The following is a 20,602-nucleotide window of genomic DNA, read 5'->3' as shown; positions in this document are numbered from 1 at the left end:
ATAGTTTCTAGACAATCATTTTGTCAAGTCTAAGATGTTTGACATTTCAGTTTTCGTTTATAAGAAGGGAAGCAAGCATTTATTTTCTTCTTTATCAAGGCATAGAATAATTAAACAGATAATCTTATGCCATTGTCCTTTTTGTGAATATTTGTAAAAATTGAAAGATAAGGAATTTATAATTTGAGATGCGCTGATACATATGCAAAAATCAAGCTAAATGCAACTACCTTACCTGCATTAGAAACATTCCAACACTGCTACATTAATTTCCTCAGTTCTAACCTGAGAAAGTCTTCTAGAACAATTTGTAATAAGGATGGACTTACATGCCAAATTATGGGCACTTCTACACCCACAGAAGTCAGTGAGTCAATTGCCTGAAGAAGAATACCATCAGGAACTATGGCTGGTTTTTAAAAAAAATGTGTGTTCATGTCCACTAGGGGGAGAAAACTATTTAAGATTCATACCATTCACACTTACGACCCTAAACTTCACCTTAAACTGGTTTTATTAAAAAGTCACCTTCTCTCTTAGTTTACAAGGTCTTTCAAGGACTATAACAGCATGCGGACTTAATTAGCTGCAGAAAATGAATTAATTCTAACTTATTCTAACATTTTAAAAGAATTATTTTAAATAAAAAGTTAACTTCCTTCATAAATATATTGAAGTAGTTTAGATATTCTAAGGGGCAAATTCTTCCTCCCTTACTCATACCCAGTAGTACCTCACTCCATTAGTAGTTTATTGTTTTCAACCTAAGTGTAAAAGAATATTGCTCTAACTGGTCACAGCAAATCTATGTGAACTACTTAAGGAGTGTAGCATCTACTTCCATCCCTCTTCCAATAACCTCAGAGCGAAGAAAAGAAAAAGAAACCTAACAAAAAAGTAATGTAGATTAGTTAAATATGAAATTATGTAAAGAAAAGATTGTTTTTTTATGCATTACATTCAGAACGTAATTAAAAAGAAAAATTTTTGTGATCTAACTCTAATCTCAATATAGTGATCTTGGTGGTGGCAAATGTAACACTATATTTTAGATCTCATTAAAAACATGTTCTATGTAAAATTAGAAGGATCTGATTCCTTCCTATAATATTTTTTAAAATAATGTAAATAAATCTATGTTCTTCTCTTTCTAATCAGTTATACAAGAATCCTCAAACTGTTTAATTTCTACTATTGTTTTACCAAATATTTGTATTCCCGGATAAAACTGGTGTTGCGGAAAACAAGAAGGAGTTCCTTGATTTCTTTGAAATACTGAGAAAACTTGGAATACAACCTTTTTAAAAAATAAAAAATTCTAAAGTATTTCCAACGCATAAGTGATTTATCAAGATTCTTGCACTTATCCTCAGAAGTTTCTAAAGTAATTAAACAGAGAACTGAATTTCCTACTGATTGCAATGGACACCTGTTTCATTTAAAATTTAACATTAATTTTTACCACCAGCTGGAGCTAAAATGTCACTCTTAGGCAGTTGTATTCAGATCTGGCACATTCAATTTAAATCTGAAAATCAAATTTGAAATACTACTATAGATTTTCTGGCATATATAAATGGGCCACATTTTCCCTACTAAACAGAGGTATCATGATAGAACAGCTGAATGTCCACTAGATGCCAGACTTCCTTTACAGAGCAGAGCAGTTTTGTTGGCTTTTGGAAAGCTTTATGCAGAGCAATCTTTCCCCTAACTTCACTGGGATTTCAATCAGGTGCTTAGTGAAAATCCTGACCCCATTGAGGATAATGACAAAATCCTCTTATTTTATTGGGACCTGGATTTGACCTTTAAATCTCAAAGTTCAAATCAGAAAAGGCCAAATAAATTTGGAAAAGTTTGAAAATGGGGGTTTAATCAACTGAAAGGACTGAGTATTTTCTATGTCTAACGAGCAAATTCCCATTGAATGTAATGGGGCATTAATGAGGTTTGTGACTGACTTCAGTGGGACTTGGTCTCTTTACCCTGCAAGCAAGCAGAGGTGAGCAGCTACCACATTGCTTTCTCAGTTTGCTTTCTGTGCTGCCGGTGACATCATAAGCAAGTGGTCTATAAATTCTGATCATCATTCATCAGGTAATGAAGGTAGCAGGTAAAAAAAATGGCAAATTTAATGTAACATTATATTGTGAAAAATATGTGTTTTAAAATCTTCAGATCAGGGTTTAGTAGAATGTGAGAGAGAGGCTGATTAACACTCTGAATACTTCCCTTTGAGGGCCAGATTGTGGTTATACTCATGTTGATTGGCATCTTACTCTGTGACGAGTGCCATTAAATTTCATGAGAAGTGAGGTATTACTCAAGGTAAGTAAGGATATCAGAGTATGGCTTTGTGCTAATATGGAAGTTTTACTGTAAGTAATGTGATGAATTTAGTGTTCTATTCCCTTTTTCTACCCAATGCCAAAGAGTAAACAAAAGGCTCCACTTTGGCATCAGTCTCTTCAGTTCAGGCCTATACCACAACCAAGAAAGCCACATCAAAGTCAGAAGTCAAATGGTTTCTGAGTTCTGAAACCAATCTAAGCTATGACATATTTGTGGCTATGACAGCAGATGGAATTAACTGATGGCCCAGCATTCTGACTCTCTTAGGAGTCCCATTCTGATGCTCTAACTCAAGTTGAGTAGTCCCGTATGCTTGAACTTCAAAAAGCTGCTACAGGTGGTATTCAGCTTGAGTAGAGGTAGCAGAATCTGATCCTGTATTAGCAAGTCATTCTAAAATCTGAGAAAACTACCCAAAGGGATAGTTTCCAACAAATGGAACTAAGCATATTTCTGCAGTCATTGTCTTGCCTAAGAAAAATATTTGGCTTAAATGCAAAATGGATTTATTTAAAAATGAACCATGGACAAAATTGTTATAAGCATTAACTTACCAGTCACCACTCACTGATCATTAAAGAAACAGCTACCAAGAGTACACTAGATGCCATCATCTCTTCAATTTGACAAATTATATTGCACATAATCCCCCTCTCCCTCCCAAGCCCATCAGTCGTACCATAAATGACTATCATTAGATATTTGGGGTACATCATTGTATGAAGGTGAATTTGATGTATATTATAACCCTTGCTGAATCCTTCATACAAAAAAGGGTGACAAGTGGGCAATTAACAAAACCATCTTGATAGGTGAGATAATCCAGACCTTTTGGGATTGAAATTCATAGGCAAACTGGACGCCACATTTAGCAACCAGAAGTGCATTGAGGTAATAAAAAGAAGCCAGGTGTAGACACCAATTCAGCATCAACAAGATGCGAAAAATAATCATAGAAACTAGAGCTTATATCTTGATGTTTAGGGATAGCTCTTACAAATAGCCACAACTGCTTTAGTATGGGAGAACTAGGAGAAGAAAAGGCAACACAATGACCACATCACAAGCTCTGAAGATGGCACTGCTAGTTGTTGAAATCACATTGTGTAAAGGTTTGTTTAGTAAAATTGCTTAATATGTCAAAGACAAATTTGTGTCCACAGTGTTCATTAATATTAACTGTAGGAAAGGCAATGTAAGTGGCTACTGGCAAATTGGTAGGTTTATTTTCTTCTAATTTTGATAACTATGCATAAAATGTCTGTATGCACATTGTAAAGGGCTTTCTTGACTTCAGAATGGAATCTTTTATTGTAAGCCTTTTTCAAGGAGTACTATGGATTTATGATAGAGTTAATGTAATTAAATCTCAACAAAGATAACTACTGGAAAATAATGACAGTAGCTTTCATAGGAGAACAAAGTTCAGTTTACTGTATTCATATTTGGACTATATCCAAATATAAATTATTCTCTTCCTATTTGGTAATGTAATAAAACTTGTTTAGTATGTTCCCTAGCTTTATTCAAAAGGAACAGGCAACCAACTTTTCTGAAGTGGCTCTTAACTTTGCATACCCCACTTTAGACACCCGAGGTCTGATTTTCAGTTGTGATAATCAGATGCACTACTCATTGGAGCGCTGTTAATAGAGGTGAAAAGCTCCATCTCATTACCATTCCCCTTGGCCATCTAGTCCTCTAAACTGTATCATTTTAGATTTTTCTGCTTGTAACTTTCTTTAATAATATTGCCGATTCCCTGACCTATGCTACATCCCAAGAGGATGGATTAATCATCAAAGTGTCAATTTCACAATATCTAGCATCTCTAGAACCACAGTCAGATCCACTGGGGTTGAATCAGCCCTTAATCTTTTTATGGTGGATAAATTGAGAACCATGCAGTTTACATGTATTTCATGTATTTCAAATGAGTCCAGTTGTGTTTGCTCTGAATGGACATTAAAGATCCCATAACTCTTTAAAGAGTAGCAGGTTTATCTCAGTGTCACTGGCGAAACTATGTCTGTCTCTAGTGTTGTGCTGCATACTAGATAGTAGCTGTCCTCCTGCTTAGGAGTGGCTGTCGTGCTCTACACAGCAGTATACAGTTTGTGAAAATCTTTGGAATCTTTTATAGACTATGAGCTTGATCCTCAGGTCTGGACAAGCTGCTCTTGGTGAAGGACCTGAGTGGGAGAGGGACAAATATGGCTGTAGGCCACGGTCAGTTCAACTCCTGGCACAAGTTAGAGCAGTTTCTCTCTGAGTTTCCCCAATTTGCATTGGCTAACAGTGATCCCCAACAGGGTCTTTTTCCCGCTAGGGAATCACTGGAATGCGGCAGTGCTCTGGTCACATACCTTCCCCTTGAGACACATCCTACACTGGAGGCTAGGGGTCGGGGGAGTACAACTCTACGCCACTAAGGTATCCTTATCTGACCCATTAGCATCTAGCCCCATAAAATGTTAATGGCGCTAATCATCCACTGTGCTCATCACTGTAGTACCTGAATAGCTAACAAGATTCTAAAAACTTACTATTTTGTCCTCATACAATGATCTTGCATAAGTGCAATGACATGATAAGCTTCAAACAAGTCAACTGGAAAATTTTAAAAGTTGTACTTTTCAGGACAATAAAACCCTATAAAATCAGCCACTGGTACTGCTGTCAGGGAAAAACACAGGGACATTTTCTTCTCAAACCTATCAGATAGCAGCTGTTTTACACCGGGCAGATCCTTGGTAGATAGAGACATTTCTTTATTCATGTATCACAGTAAGTGGTAAATGAGGCATGCTCACACAAGTTATTTGGGATGGAAATGAGTCTAATTAGTCTATCCTACATAGCAACAGTTAAATTACAGTGTGAGGCAAGTTTGCAGTAGCTAGGATTTAACTGTGCATTGCTACTGTCATTGTAAAATATCTGTATACTTACACAGAATATTTACGAAGTAAGATTTCATCTAAAGGAATAAAACAATAGACAAGATATTTAAAGTAGGCAAACACTTTTCAAAAGGCCAACTTTGGAAAACATTTTATTTTTTATTATTACTACTTCAGGAACAGTTCTATAAGTAACTCCTTCTCCAGGCTCACCTAAGTTTTCAATTGCCGTTTTAACAAAACAATAAATAATAAGTGTAGAGAAAGTTGCTCAGTTATTTTCAAGTTCTGAGAATGGAGCAGGGGACTGTGCCCTGAGCTTGATTTATACTAAAGGAAACAAGTAACTTTCCTACTTCTAAGTTTATTGAGTTCATAATAGATTATTTTTAAACGGGCTCCCAGAGCATGTATATGTATTTTATACTCTGATGAATCTTTTAATCTGCAAGAATCACATCCAGTAATGAATCACATTCTTGGAGTGAATAATTCAGCCCTTGACGCCAACCTCTGAGGGAGAATATTGTGGTCATGGTGTCTGAACAGTGTGGTAGCTATGGCTACCTATATAATTCTTAGCAATGGAAAAAAAAAGTGACAATGACATTAAATTTAATCAGGTTCCCCTTTTCTGTGGTTCCCACTGGGATGAGCCACTAGTGTCTTGCCTTACATATTCAAAGCCTTCAAAGTTTTAATGTGTTCATATACTGGGACAATATCCTGCTAATACAGAACAATAGATCTGTCATGTATTTTTCCTGTGAGTAGCCCTAAGTCTGAATTCAGTTAGTATAGGGTATTATGATTGCTTCTCCTTTAGCAATTGTCTTTACATTAGTCTTCACTTAGGAGGAGGAAGGGCAGTGGTGAAATGTAGACACTAAAAAGACAATGAACTTGGCTGTTTTGGTTTGGAAATATGGAGCAGAGGACTGTCCTCTTAAAAAGATCCAGCTTTATTTCCAGTCACACTTCATCGGATATGAATGAGCCGGTACTAAATATCACATGGTTGAATACATTTGGAAAACATGATCTAACATATATTTAGGAAGGGGAGCTTAGATTCAAGTCCTTTCAGTACAAATGCATGGAATTCTGAGGCAAATATTTTCAGATCCTGTCCTCAGAGCTGTGAAAAAGTGTGCTTAATATTAGTTATTAAAACATGCACATCCATTCAGATTGGATCAATCTCTTATAAAGTTCAGTACCAGAAAAGGTTGTGCCCGACTATAAGTAGTTTCAAATAAGCACTATCAGTAGGAATTTAGACACATTCTCATATATAGTCCCAATATGGCATCAGTTTCTTGAAGTGGAGAAGAGAAAACAATATTTTTTTGCTATCTGAATTTGAGCAGGTACAGTAGCAAATAGCTACCTGATCCTGAAAATACAATGACTGTTATTCTCAGTTAAGCATGCTATTTATAGATCCCCTCTCTTGGCTTATGTTTCCTTGGACCATATTTGTGACGAGGAACCGAGCAGATCTTTGGAAATTTTTTATCCTTTCTCAAACTCCAGTGACACCTGTGTGACACTACTCTATATCTTCATTTTTTGAGTGGTAAAGGCAGTGAGTCTATTCAGAACATTTTATGAGGCAATTCAGGACCACATTTTTAGGAGTGTCCACACTAAATTGCACACTCATTTTTTGTGCCACCTCAGCTCTGTGCTTACGACCAGTGATTTGTATATACAAGTTGGGGTTGTATGTACATCCTGGAATTTTTGCATGTGCACATTAGAACACTCAGAAGTACATGAACAATTTAGCATGTACAATTTTCAAAATCTGGACCTCATTACTATAAGGAACATCAAGTCCTACCTGTATTCAGCTTTTAAACACTCATGGGTGTTCAGTCCAGTAATGTGTAGGTAAATAAACAGGAAGTTATGCACTCATCTATTCGTGGAGGTTATTATAGGAATTTCTATGGCATTCATGATCCTGGTATCTGAGCACTTGGCGTAAAGTGTTCACATACAAATATATATTTGTCTCCCTCTTCCCTCCATGAGAAGGGAGTGAGTGAGTGAGTGAGAGAGTGTGTGTGTGTGTGTGTGTGTAAGAAATCTTTCATTAATACTTGTATTCTTGCATCACATTCTATAGTGCAAGGTGTTACTGTTAGGTGTTGCTTAAACCAAATTGGCATCTATTTTGACTGGTAAGCCAGGACTTGTGGTAGGAGACGCAGGTTTAAATAATCTAGTAGCCTCCAACTATAGCATGTAGTATGTGATGCAGGAATAAAAGTAGAACTCCGAGGTTCTAAATTATGCTCGTTAGGCACAGATCTCTGTAAAGGGTAAGGTGGAGGTGCATCACCCAGGAATACCAAGAGCCATTGTCTCCTGGGGCCCTCAGGTTAGGTTTAAGAACAAGTAATTTAAGGGATGAAGCATACTCCCGTTCCTGCTGCACTCCCTGCCCAATTGCTCTTGGTGGCCAGGGCCTTGCTCCTTGCTTCCCACATAGCTGTATGTGACTTAGCTTTCCTAACGGAAGGAACATTTTTGAGACCTGACCAGGTCGACCATACCATTTTGCTTCCACTTATCTTCCAGTTACTGATTCAGATTTTGAGGAGAGCTGAGCGAAATACAAACCAACAGTTTAGTTTTTGCCAACACAGAAACTATATTTCATGTCAGCATGTTTCACACTTTGTTCATGCATCTACTAACAATTACAGGTCTTGCTATCCAAACAGCTTTTCAGATTGCATTAAACATTTTTTTTATTTTGTGTCACAAATATGCCCATGAGGAACATTCTCTTCTTCCCTATTTGGGCAGTTGGAACACTATTTGCACCAGTGCCGGAGTATGTCAGTAAGATACCCAAAGAATTGCTCTCCTCTGCCCTCTCAAACTGCCATCTCTAGACTTCCCAAAAGGAAGCCCAGCACCCTCCACCCTCTCCAACAGAGTAACGGGCACCATGCGAAACTTTCACCATCTTAATCTTCTCTGTCAATTTGAAAACCATGCCAGGACTATTCATCTGCAGAGGAAGCCCAAGTTCAGATATACCAAATAGTTCTGCATCCACCTCATCCAACTTCTTTGATGAGATGCTTTCAACACAACCTTTCTACACAAAAGGATTTCTACAATCTCCATCCCTCTCTTTTTCCCAGTCCAAAAATGTATACATTTTGTCCCAGTCAGTCAAACTTTGTCTATAACAGACTGTTGTTTTGCAGCAAGTCACTTTGTTCCACATCTTACAGAAATTAAGTCTAAGCTTGTGTCACTTTTTGCTGAAGGAGTGAAAGAAATGGAAATAGAAGGCAAGGCAAGTAACGTAAGGGTGTAAAAAGATGTCAGTTAAAACACACGCCTCCATCTCGCCCCTCAATATATAAATTATGCCACTCTACTGTCACTGATTTATGTGTCATCTACAACAGTTTGCATCTAACCTCTGAATATAGCCCAGAAGAGCTGTCTTTTTACCCAAGTTGGTAGGGATGCCTCTGTTGCCAGGCATCTAAACTAAGATGTTTTAACAGTTGCACGATGGACACCCTGTTCCTGACTCAGATGGTAATGCAGGAACACACTACAGAGATTAGGAAAGCAGTTGGGAATATTCCATTTGCTACCAATCCTAAGCATCTGCTAATCAAGCCCTCTAACTCTGAACATATACACATACAGAGACACACACAAGTCCTTCTATAGCCGTAAAAGCCAAATTGCACTCCAAGCGTATTGAGAGTCAGAGGGAAAACCCCAAGTGGAATATTGTTTTGGGGATAGAAAGACATTTAAATACATTAAACTAATTTGAGTTTTCACAGGTGGTGCCTACAGAATTGGCCAGAAGAAATGTTGACTAGCAAACTGATTTGTCCAAGAATATATTTGCACTTTAAGAGTGACACCTCAGGGAATATTCTTCTTGTGGGTTCAAGTTAGGACTTTGGTAATAATTTAACAATGTTTTCAGTGTTTATCCTCCTTTGGGCCTTTTAATGGAAGTTTGACAGCGTTGTTTCATTTCATTTTGACCTTACAATCAAGTCTTTCCGCAGGCCTGTTTTAAAAGAATTGTTTTTCTATGTAATTGAACATTGTACAGTTTTTGTTTTTTTCTCCTTTTTGGCAATGCTGCACAAGAATTGCATTTGCCCAAGACATTTAACATACCATTACTAAATTGTGGGTGCTATGATTTGAATCAGCATTCTCTCTCTCTCTCTCTCATTTTTTAGAGCTTGTCTACATGGGTGGTGATGGGTGTTAGCATTGAGTTGAGGCGTACCGGTTGGTGCACAATAGATAAATTGCACTAACAACATACACATACTCGCAGTGCCATCATCTCATGGCATACAGATGGAGGGGGGTTTTGTATTCCAGGGTCCTTGGCTTCACTGGTGAGCTACATGCATTCTGGGATTTCTTTCGCTGCACACTGTGGGATGCATAACACAAGCTGGGAGGAAGCCAGTGGATTTCTGGGATTTGGGGTGAAATCATCTCATGATTCCGCTCCCTCTGTCCTATAGTTCCTCTTTTTGGGCAGACTAGCACTATTTTTGAATTTCCGTCAGCCAGCACAGACCTAACAATGCTCTGTACCACTATGCTGGCAATCATGAATATTTAGAAGCGTTTTGGGCTTTACTTGAGTTTTCAGAGCCATATGGCTTTGGTTTTGGACTTCACCTGCTGCACCACCAAACAGGTGATGTGGCTAACACAGTGGCTCCTTCTGCAGCAGCAGTGGTGGAGGCGGGAGACCAAAGATGACACTAAGGAACTGTGACTACATGAGCTGTTCCTGGAGCACCTTCACGTGGTGCAGTGCTGTTACTGGGCTCGGAAGATCAGTGTCAATCGATGGAAGAGGATCATTCTGCCGACCTAAGATGGCCAGCAATGGCAACAGAATTTCAGTGCGCCAATTTGAAAACATGCAGAGTGTGGGATAAGGGAGGGAAACCGGGGGCTGGATTCTCAGAAAGGCCCCCAGCTCATGTCTGTCAAAAATGACTGCAGCCATAGGGCACCCGGCACTGAAGCTAGCGTAGTAGTACAGCATAATCAATTGTAAAGATAGATAATTACAAACCAAGATTCCTCTCACGGTGGGATCTGCCTCCTCAGTCCTGGACTGGGTTTCTGGCAGGCAATCAGGCTTACTTCCTAACCAGCCACACGCAGGGTCCCTAGTCCCAAAGAATCATGGCTTTCCAGGGACAGTTCCTTATTGCCCTCCTCATGTTCCTCCTTCAAGGACTCTTGCTGCTTGTCCTCTGGGTGGGTATGGGGCACCTGCATGTGGGCCGCAGGCTCCACAGCCTCCTTGGTTTCAGTACGGGTGTGTCAAGGCCGATTCCCCACTCTGGCACTTCCAGTGCAGAAAGGGGGGCCCGCAAAGATTCTAAAAATTAATACTGGCCACTCCAGCCTTGTATTCAACTCCCAAGGTTACAGCTTCTCTCTGACTTTGGATGGGAAGATGCTGCCACCACCCAAGTGCAAAATGCCTTTGAGGACCCGGGAAGGTGCACTGTGGAATTCCTTCCTGTGGGGTATCCTCAAGCCCTTTCACACACCCCCTTCGGGGAAGAGCTGAGAAAGAAAAACAAAGGAAATCAGCTGTTGCCACCAGCTAATTAAACAACATGTGCACAAACCTCTTAGGACCCAAAATCCAATCCTGTTCTTAAAAAAGGTAAATTTTATTAAATACAAAAAGAAAATCCATCTGGAAACTCAGGCTACTGCTAGATTAAAAAAAAAACACTTTAATCATCAAGAATAACTTTCTTGAGGTCCAGCTTAAAGCTTACAAGCAAAACAAAAGCATTTGGAGCTAGTACAGAGGAGTCCACAAGCCACAAAGAAATATAAGGAGATAAATCAGATTACGGCTTCCTAGACATTTCCTGATCTAGTTATGTATCTGAGGTTACAAATGAGTAGTTTCTAGGTAGGATACCAATGATTTTTCCACACCTGGCCCAAAGCTTCTTACAGCTTCTTCCCCTCCCCACCCCCAACTCCCTTTCATTTAGCACATTGTGTAATTGCATAAAATCCCGTCTACCTCCTCAAAAACTGGTGAAGTTCTATTTCCATTGCCCGGCATCCCTGTTTTAATGCAAGTTCTGCTGAGCAGTTTGCTCTTTATCCATCATTGGTGGGGGTCCCAGTTGTGACCACTCATGGACGTCTGACTAGCAATGGCGGCAAACATCTTTATTGTGGTGGCTGGCCCCAAGAATTTGCCGTCCTGATGCTTCTTCCCAGAGGGCAAAGAGATCTAGAGTCTTAGCACAGCATCCAAGTGGCTGCTTGATGGATATTGTAAAGGTTGGTGGAGTAACATCACTATAAAGCCAATATATTGGAATCCAGGAGCGAATAGACCAGTCCTATAGCAAATAGGCCAGCACCATGCCAGCTTTTAAACAGGGGAGAGGCCATCAGCTCAACTTGACCCCAGAGCAGTGGAGGGCATGCAGGTAAACAAAACAGATTGGTCAGAGACACCCACAAAATAGTATGGAATAGCAGTTGTCAGACTGCCAAAGTGCTATGTGGCAGCACTGTGTTCACATGAAAAATAAACCACACTCAACTCAATTTGCATCAAACGTAGGCACGTTTTCGCTGGCAGCGCTTTAATGTGGCTTGTGTAGTCGTGGCACACGAGGGGCGTGGCTGGGCTCCCAGCACTTGTGCACAATCTATCCTGGCATGTTACAATGCTGAAACTTGCAGCGCTCAAAGGGGTGTTTTTCACCCCCCTGAGCGAGAAAGTTGCAGCACTGTAAAGTAGACAAGCCCTTAGTATGTTTTGAAAAAGAACTCCAGAGTTCGCAATAAGTGACAAGTTAGTGTGCTGTAATGAATTGTGGGGTATGTGTGTGTGTAGGCATTTTCAGATTGAATTAACTTGGGTTAGCGCAGGCTAGACCCCCTATGTAGACAAGCCCTTAGCTGCAGCATAAAACACTCAGTGTTCTACTTTGCTGTTGGATGCACATGTGCAATTCTCAGTGAGCTCAAAGGGAACTGCGTGTGCTCATCCACTGACAGAATTGGACTGTGATGTTAACTGATTAAAATATGACCACGTAGATCATTGTTGCTATCACTATTAGAAAATTGCAACAAATCTTCTACAAAGTATGTCAAGTAAAGTGTCAATAGAAAAGTTATGATTTGCTGAATATTATTATGCTATTTGTATACATGTATCATTTTTGTATCTGAAGTTGTGATTATTTACTATGTACTTGTATTCCAAATGTTTGCTCCTGTGGTAACACCCACAAGGTATTTAGCCTGCACATCTTAAAGGGACTATTCAGGTTAAATGGCTCATCAAGGAACACAACTCACAATGGACCAAGGGAGGCGCCTTTCTACACTTAATGGACTTTCCTGTGAACTTTCTAACTAGAGTAGGGGTGATGGCCTCGACTATGACGAAGCGAAGCATGCATGGACATGTGACTGGCCCATGTGACTCCAAACACCATCTTGCTACCTGTAATTTTCCACTGTGAGAACAATGGATTTCCCTTCACTGGGCAGAAGCTATAAAAGGTCCTGCTCAAACCTCTGAACTATGAACTTATACTAATGGGAGCATTCTAACCGAAGGACTGAGGATCTTCCAATGATTTGGAAGCAGCCAGAGCCTTAACAAGCCAACAGTTTATTTCATCACTGCTACAAGCCTGATCCAAAAACTTTGCAATTACTATATGTATTTGATTCCTTTAACCAATTTTAACTCTCACCTTCCTTTCTTTTTATAAATAAACCTTTAGATACTATAGGATTGGCAATAGCATGATTATTGGGTAAGATCTGAGTTATATATTGACCTGGGTATGTGTCTAGTCCTTTGGGATCAGAAGAACCCTTTTGTTTAGCTTTGGGGTGTGTATGCCCTTTTTCCCCAACAGCTTGTCCTGAATTTGGTATTCTCAGTTGTGACCCATGAAGGCATGGTGATACTGACCATAAAATAAAATTCCCCCGTTGTTTCATTATCAGTACTTAGGGTGACCAGACAGCAAGTGTGAAAAATTGGGACGGGGATGGTGGGGTGGGGTGGGGGATAATAGGTGCCTATATAAGACAAAGCCACAAATATTGGGACTGTCCCTTTAAATTCAGGACATCTGGTCACCCTATCAGTACTTAAATTCAAATCCATATAACTAAAGTGCTGTGAACCCCACAGAGCAAACCTTTCATTCATTAGAAGTGAAATGATATTTGAATTCGCAGCTCCCATTGGCCATGGCCCAGGGGCGACGCCTGCAGATGGGGCAGTGCGCAGAGCCACCTGGCTGCGTCTCCATGTAGGAGGCGGAGGGGGGACATGCTGCTGTTTCTGGGAGCTGCTTGAGGTAAGCGCTGCCCGGAGCCTGCACCCCTGACCCCCTCTGTGCCCCAACCTCCTGCCCCAGCCCACCGAACCCCTCAGTCCCAGCCCAGAGCACGCTCCTACACCCCCAATCCCTCATCCCCATCCCTACCCCTACCCCAGAGCCCGCACCCCCAGCCCGGAGCCCCCTTCTGCACCCTGAACTCCTCATTTTTGCCCCCATCCCAGAGTCTGCACCCCCCAGCCGGAGCTTTCACCCCCTCTTGTACCCCAACCCCCAATTTCGTGAGCATTCATCACCCACCATACAATTTCCACACTCAGATGTGGCCCTCAGGCCAAAAAGTTTGCCCACCACTGGCCTAGCTACATGTATACATTGCTACTTGGCTGGGTTCTGATGGCTTCTAAAATATAGAACATAGTGAGCACCAGCAGAGGACTCAAAACAATTTAAAGTGATAAAACCCTATTCCTACACACTACAAACACATTTACAGAAATTTAAAAAGAACCACCAAAGTTACCAACCACCTTTGGCTTTGCTGGTGCAGCCTATCTTTTGGGCCACAAGTTCTTCAGAGCAGGTACTGCTTTTTATCTGGTGTTTTGTGCAGCATCCAGCATCATGTCAGTGCTAAATAAATAATACAAGCGCTTATGGTTTATTGCCAAAACTTAGAAGGAATTTCCTTTTATTACATTGCTGCTGTGTATTTTGGTGGGTCTTTGGCTATTCTTGAATCTCTCCGAGTATTTCCATTCAGCTACCTCTCTTGGCAGGCTATTCCAATTTTCTCATATTCAGCATTTTTTTTTTCTTACTGCTCCTCTCAAGTTGCCTTTTAAAGCATATTAGACAAGAATATTTTAATCTCTTAATACCCTGGACTCCAAAAACATACATAGGATTCAATGCGGGTGGCCTCACAGTGATGTTTATGAAGGAATTAGGAGGGCTGTAAAAACCCTGCTGGGTTCTGCTCATACAAGCCATACAAACTGAACCCTTTAGGGACCGCTCCCAAAGGTTGGAGAATGGGTTCCCTAGCCACAGAGTGAGCTCTCTGCCTTTTTGCTTAGTTTGAAAGCAGATGAGTTTATTATCTGTTATGTTTACCATGCCCAGAGGTATCTCCTTGTCTCCTCCCTCTTAAACAGTAGATTCTGAACGAATCATGGGAGGCTCTCACCCGAGATGGTCCCTCCCTGAACCCCAAGGTGTGGAGGGAACCACTCAGCCCCAGGAAGGACCTGGAGTGCAAAAAGGAAAAAAAGACCATTTCCTCCTTCCTTCCAAGTGACACCTGAAGTCAAATAGGGAGAGAGTCAGATTGGAGACAGCTTCAGTCAGTTTACTGACTGGAATCTGGCATTGTAGCTGCATTGGTTCTTCAGGGGCACCAGGAGGAATGAGCAACACAAAAACATATTTTAGCTACCAGTCAGCAAGTATCATGCCAAGAATACGTAGGGAAGAGATCTGCTGAATCATAAAATATTAGGGTTGGAAGAGACCTCAGGAGGTCATCTAGTCCAATCCCCTGCTCGAAGAAGGAGCAACACCAACTAAATCATCCCAGCCAAGACTTTGTCAAGCTGGGCCTTAAAAACCTCTAAGCAGATGGTTCTGTTTTCATTTAGCTGTTTTTCAAAATACAGCAGCACTAGGAAATGATGATACTTGAAAAAGTCACCTAGCCACATCTTCTCTCAAAAACACACCAGTCTTGTTGCATTCATTGGTCCTCATTGAGCCTAGTGCCAAGGAATATTTTAAATTATGTTTTATGGATAAATTGAAAATTATTTGCTACAATAAATCAAACATCTGAACTACTGCTACCAAAGGGTCCCTTTCCAATCACCAGCATGTTTCCCTGCTCTGTTGATTCTTGATTTTCCAAACACATTTATTTATGGCCAAATGGTTCAGAGAATGAGGTTTCAGCTGTATTCTCCCAAGATATTACAACTTCCTGCCCAGCTGTAACACTGAAGACAAAGTTTGTGAAGTTGTACCATTCAGTTCCGTGCCAGAAGTTGCATCAGGCCAAAGAGGTTAAAAATACTCTGAGCTTTAAAGCGACAGGCTTCCAATAGCTGCCTGCAAGGTTTATAAACCAGCTTCATATTCTGTCTGGAACTCCACCGGAACCCTGCCGGCTGCCTGGGACAGGCACCAAATCCATGTCTTCTCGGCATCCTGCCTCTGCCCATCTTGGGCTGTCCAACCCACTTACAAAACTGCGCTGGCCAGTCCCATCGCTCAAAGCTCCTAGTAGACTTCCTGCCACTGGAGACCTGCAGCCTGGGCTGTGCTGGCACCCAGGAAGCCAACTGTTTCAAATAGGTGAATAGTCACTTTCTCTGCTTCGCTTGTGATTCTTCCAGCTGCTACAGCTGGAGAGCTCCTCTCCTCAGAGCCCATTGACTGTGCAGGAAAAAACAATGGGCTCTCCCTTCAGATTTCAGGAGCCAGCAGCAGTGTTGTTTTATCCCAGACTTAAGAGAGACAGATCATAATGGTGGTGTGTAGTAGGACAAGGAGAAATTGTGATGGATGCGCCAGACGTGTGTTTTGTAGGAAGTGGGTGTTAATTTCCTTTTGGAATTATTAACCTTGGCTAAGTACCTTAATCCTCTCACTACACACTGACTCACAAGGGGTTTCCTACATAAGCTAATTGCCTCCGTACATGGTGCATGTTACTAAGAGCTTCTGGGGAGGTGCAACTATAATTGTCTGCTAGGAATCTGAAGTATGCCTTGCTGATTGAACAGACATGAGCAGACAGATGGCTTTTCATCTCACATCATGCCTGTTACACCCTTTGAACACGCAACTCTAAAAAGAAAAGCTTCATGCGATGACATAGTTGTACAGCTGATACATATCAGTCAGGCAAAATGACAAGCTTGAGGATTTGTTTTTAAACTCTCTAGTCCTCGATGGTACTAATAATGATTTTACTTTGTGACACTACACAAATTTTTTCCTGGCAAATAATAAATCTTAGTGAGCATTACATAGATTAGGGACATCCATTTTTAGTTCACGGAACAAAAAACACTGGATAATATTGCAAACTCATAAGAAACTGGAGATTATTCTGTGTTGTCTCCTTAATAAAATATTGTTCGGCCTGAAAGAATCTTAGATTGCTGGATACTTTGTCATGGTAATGGCAACATAGTGCATATAATTTCCTTGAACAGTCTCCCAATCGCTTTCATCTGTTTACATCTGAAAGAGTTGCCTATGTTGCCCAGATGAATGTGAGAAATTCTGCAGATGAGCTGCTCTGTTTTCAGAGACACTGGAGAATCTGAGGCACCCGATTTCTGTCCTTTGAAGACATTGACAAACGGCCCTTTGCAGTGCAGGGTTCAAGTGCTGGGATTCCTCGCTCACATGCTTTACGGGACTCCTCACTCAGATGCCCTGTCAAGAGCTAATGTGGCGACAAGACATGCCAATCCCTAAGGTTCAGTGTCTGGTGGTCAGACTCATTACAATTAGTCAACTTGATATATTGTTTACAATTTACACCAAACAAGCTTGGGGCTAATTATGACTTAGACAGTTCGTCTCTTTGATGTCAAGGCCCACTGTAGGAGGCCCAACCAGCAAGGGAAAAATTGCAAACAGCCTCAAGTACAGGTAGAGACACACAATATGGCCTTCAAATTCAATCTTAGTTCTGCAAGTCCTCAAACATTCAAAGTGATATTAGTATAACAGGAAGTTACTTTTTCAAGTATTAATGTATATACCAATTTTAAAGAGCTGATATCCAGACAAGCAACGATTTGAAAGAAAAAAAAATGCTGCTCTATTGTGATTTTCACTTACTGGTTAGTGAATTTAGACACAGCAAAACTCCATCTCTAGCAAAATAGAATCAAAGTCCCCAACTGTTCCACTCCATTGAAATGTATAGATCGCAATTTTGGCTATAGGTAATCTCTCTGCTTTACACTGAAAGCTGTTTTACAAAAGTGAGGCTTCCTTGTCTCTCTCTCTCTTTCAGTTAGCATTTTAGATTTACTATATAGTATGTGGCTAGGAAAAATTTAATATTAATGTTATAATCCTAGAGTCAAATGTATATTTTATTATCAGATGTGATATTTTTGTCATAATTTGACAGTTCTGATTATTTACAGTTACTACTAATGCTCTAAAACACAAAATTAGATCTGGTGAGAAAAGCAGGGAGGAGATCATTTTAATCTTACAAAACATAATGCTCACTCTTTTTGAGAGTTCTAATCACAATACTCCCCTTTGCTGGGGCACAACTGTCAGATAACTGACCTTGACTCTCACTTTCACCTTTGGCTCAGGGTGCATAACTCACACTATAGCCAATTATCCCATAGTCACATCCACAATGGCAAGTGCAGTTGCAGTCAGAAAAGTGACTATAAGTGTAACACAGCGGAGTCCCATATTAATTCTCTCTCAATGACTTCCAGATCATATTTGCTCACTATATAATTTGAGGCGCTCGCGTGCACACACACACACTTTCAGCCTTGCAACTCCACCTGGAACCTGAAAAAGAGGCAGGGTTCATACTTCCTTTAATCACCACCACCACGAATACAGATTCTACAGTTAGATTTTAGTTGACCAATTCAATGATCAGGCACGAGGCAGAACGGAATTCCCCTTGTTTCTCCATAGCTGTGTTGGTTCTGCAGTGCTAGGAGCAGGAGGAAAAATTTATCTGTGTCACTAGAGTGAGCATATACGCAGAAATGGGATTAGCTGTTAATTTGGATTTTAGAGTGCTAGTCAAATACTCGGTGCTTTACAAAATTTCAAATACTCAGTACTCTGAACTCTAACCATTAACAAATTAATCCAACTGCAATATTAACTCCCCACCCTTCACCGTTTTTATCAGCCTGCCCCCTCTTTAATTTCTCACGAGAAAAGTTGAATAAATAAGAAATATGGACTCTGGCAAACCAAGAGTGCATGTAGGGGACGTTAATTGTGAAGCTGAGAGGCTTTTGCAGAGAACGTCCTGCCAGCAGCCCTTCCTACTTAGTCCAATGCACCTGCCGCTCGATGGCCTCTACGGATGGTAGAGAGATATCCGAAAGAGACACAGGGAGCAGAGATATTGGGTGAGGCTCCTATTCTACAAAGACTTGTCCACATGAGGAACTTTATCCACATCTTTAAGTCCCATTGAAATAAACAGCACTACTTATGTGGACAGGTGGTGTTTGTAGGATCCTAATCTAAGAAAGTAATATTTTCATATAGTCCCCTAACAGCCATCACACATTAAGGCCAAACTTGGGTGTCGAAAGTTAGGTATCTAAATAAATACCCTGATTTTTCAGAGATGTTGAATTCTCATCGTTCCTACTAACTCAGCTGCTCTGAAAAATCAGAGCATTTTTTGTTTACGTTCCTAATTTTAGAGATTAAATTTGAAAACTTGGGTCTAAACAATTGCCACCGTTGCATTCAGAACTTTGCAAAAATAAAATTTCCATGGAAAATCTCCTGTATCCTGTTTGCAAAAGAAATTCAGATTAGCAGTTTATTAATTCGGATTTCCCTATAAAAATCTACCCCATTCCTGAAAAGTAGTTCCAACTACCAGTATCAAAAAAGTAGGGGGGAGGAAAAAAATGATAAAGCAAAATTATGAACAGTTCACTTCCTCACCTCCTCATATACCAACAGATGACATCTAATGATCTTTGCCTCTTGTTAAAGGGATGCTCAAAAATATAGGGCCAAAAGGTAAACAAAATAAGAGGGTACTTCGGAGAGCAAGACGCTTGTAAATGCCACTTTCTTGCCTACCTGCAGAAAACACAACGGACTAGCACAAAAGAGGAAAACTTAACTCTGATTAACTGTCTATGTTTGGTTCTGGACAGTCAGAAAATAGCACACAAACAAAATCAGTTTTGCAGACTTTTTTAAAGCCAGTATCTGCATTGCTGGTTCATCCTATCACAGAGATGGGGATTATCCACAACTTTCAGGCATGTTCAGACCTGGGGTTTTATGTCCCTTCCATCTCTGTTTTACGAAGAAACTGTACGTTAAACAGGAAAAGCCTCATCAGTACCGTGCTAACTGGCACCATACCACCAGTGAGCACGCTATAGTCAGCTTTCTTCACAGGATTTTGAAAAGGAAAGCCGTGCCTTATACTGGCACTCTTGGGCGGACATCTGTATCGGACAAATTCTGCACACTAATCCACTTGCACTCCTATTGAAGCTGCATGTGCGTATCTAGGTGAGGAACTGTTGGTTCGGACAATTTTTCATTCTTCAAAAGAATAAGTTTGAACGTTTCTACCTCAGGTACATCATTCAGTTAGACTTTTTTCCCTGTCTTTCGAAGCTGTGAGAACCATTGTATTTGTGAATCAGTAGCTATGGCTGCTGTTATCTGATATGTTTATTTCACCTGAAAATCTTTGACCTCTGCATTACCTGTGTAATAAAAAGAATGGAGCAGAAAAAAATACATTGACACAAGACTCTACTTCTACTGGCCAAACAGTCACAGGCATAGATAATTTGTATTAAAGTAGAAAAGCAAGTCCTTTGAGATCAAACTACTGTTTTAGTTTTTTGGGATTTTTTTTGTTTTGTTTTTTGGTCTTTTTGCCATTTTCCTGACCTTTTTGCTATTGATTTACTCGTTTCATTCACCTGCTCTTCTGCTAACAAAGCTATATTGTCTACTCTTCTCAGATGCAAAGGTAAAATTAGAGAAATTTTATAATTACACTGTCCAGGATGGGAGACACTGGTGAATCTGAGCCACCTGAGTTCTGTCTCTGCAGGACAATGATAAATGACCACTTGAAGTGCAAAGATCAAGTGCTGGGACAGCAAGGTCAGATGCTTTACATGACGCCTAATGTGACTATCATTTCTCAGAATCACTAGCCAATGGTAATCT

The sequence above is a fragment of the Lepidochelys kempii genome, chromosome 4 (assembly GCF_965140285.1).
Source record: "Lepidochelys kempii isolate rLepKem1 chromosome 4, rLepKem1.hap1, whole genome shotgun sequence".
NCBI lineage: Eukaryota > Metazoa > Chordata > Testudines > Cheloniidae > Lepidochelys > Lepidochelys kempii.
The sequence above is the reverse complement of the archived record's forward strand: the minus strand, read 5'-3'. Positions refer to the sequence as shown.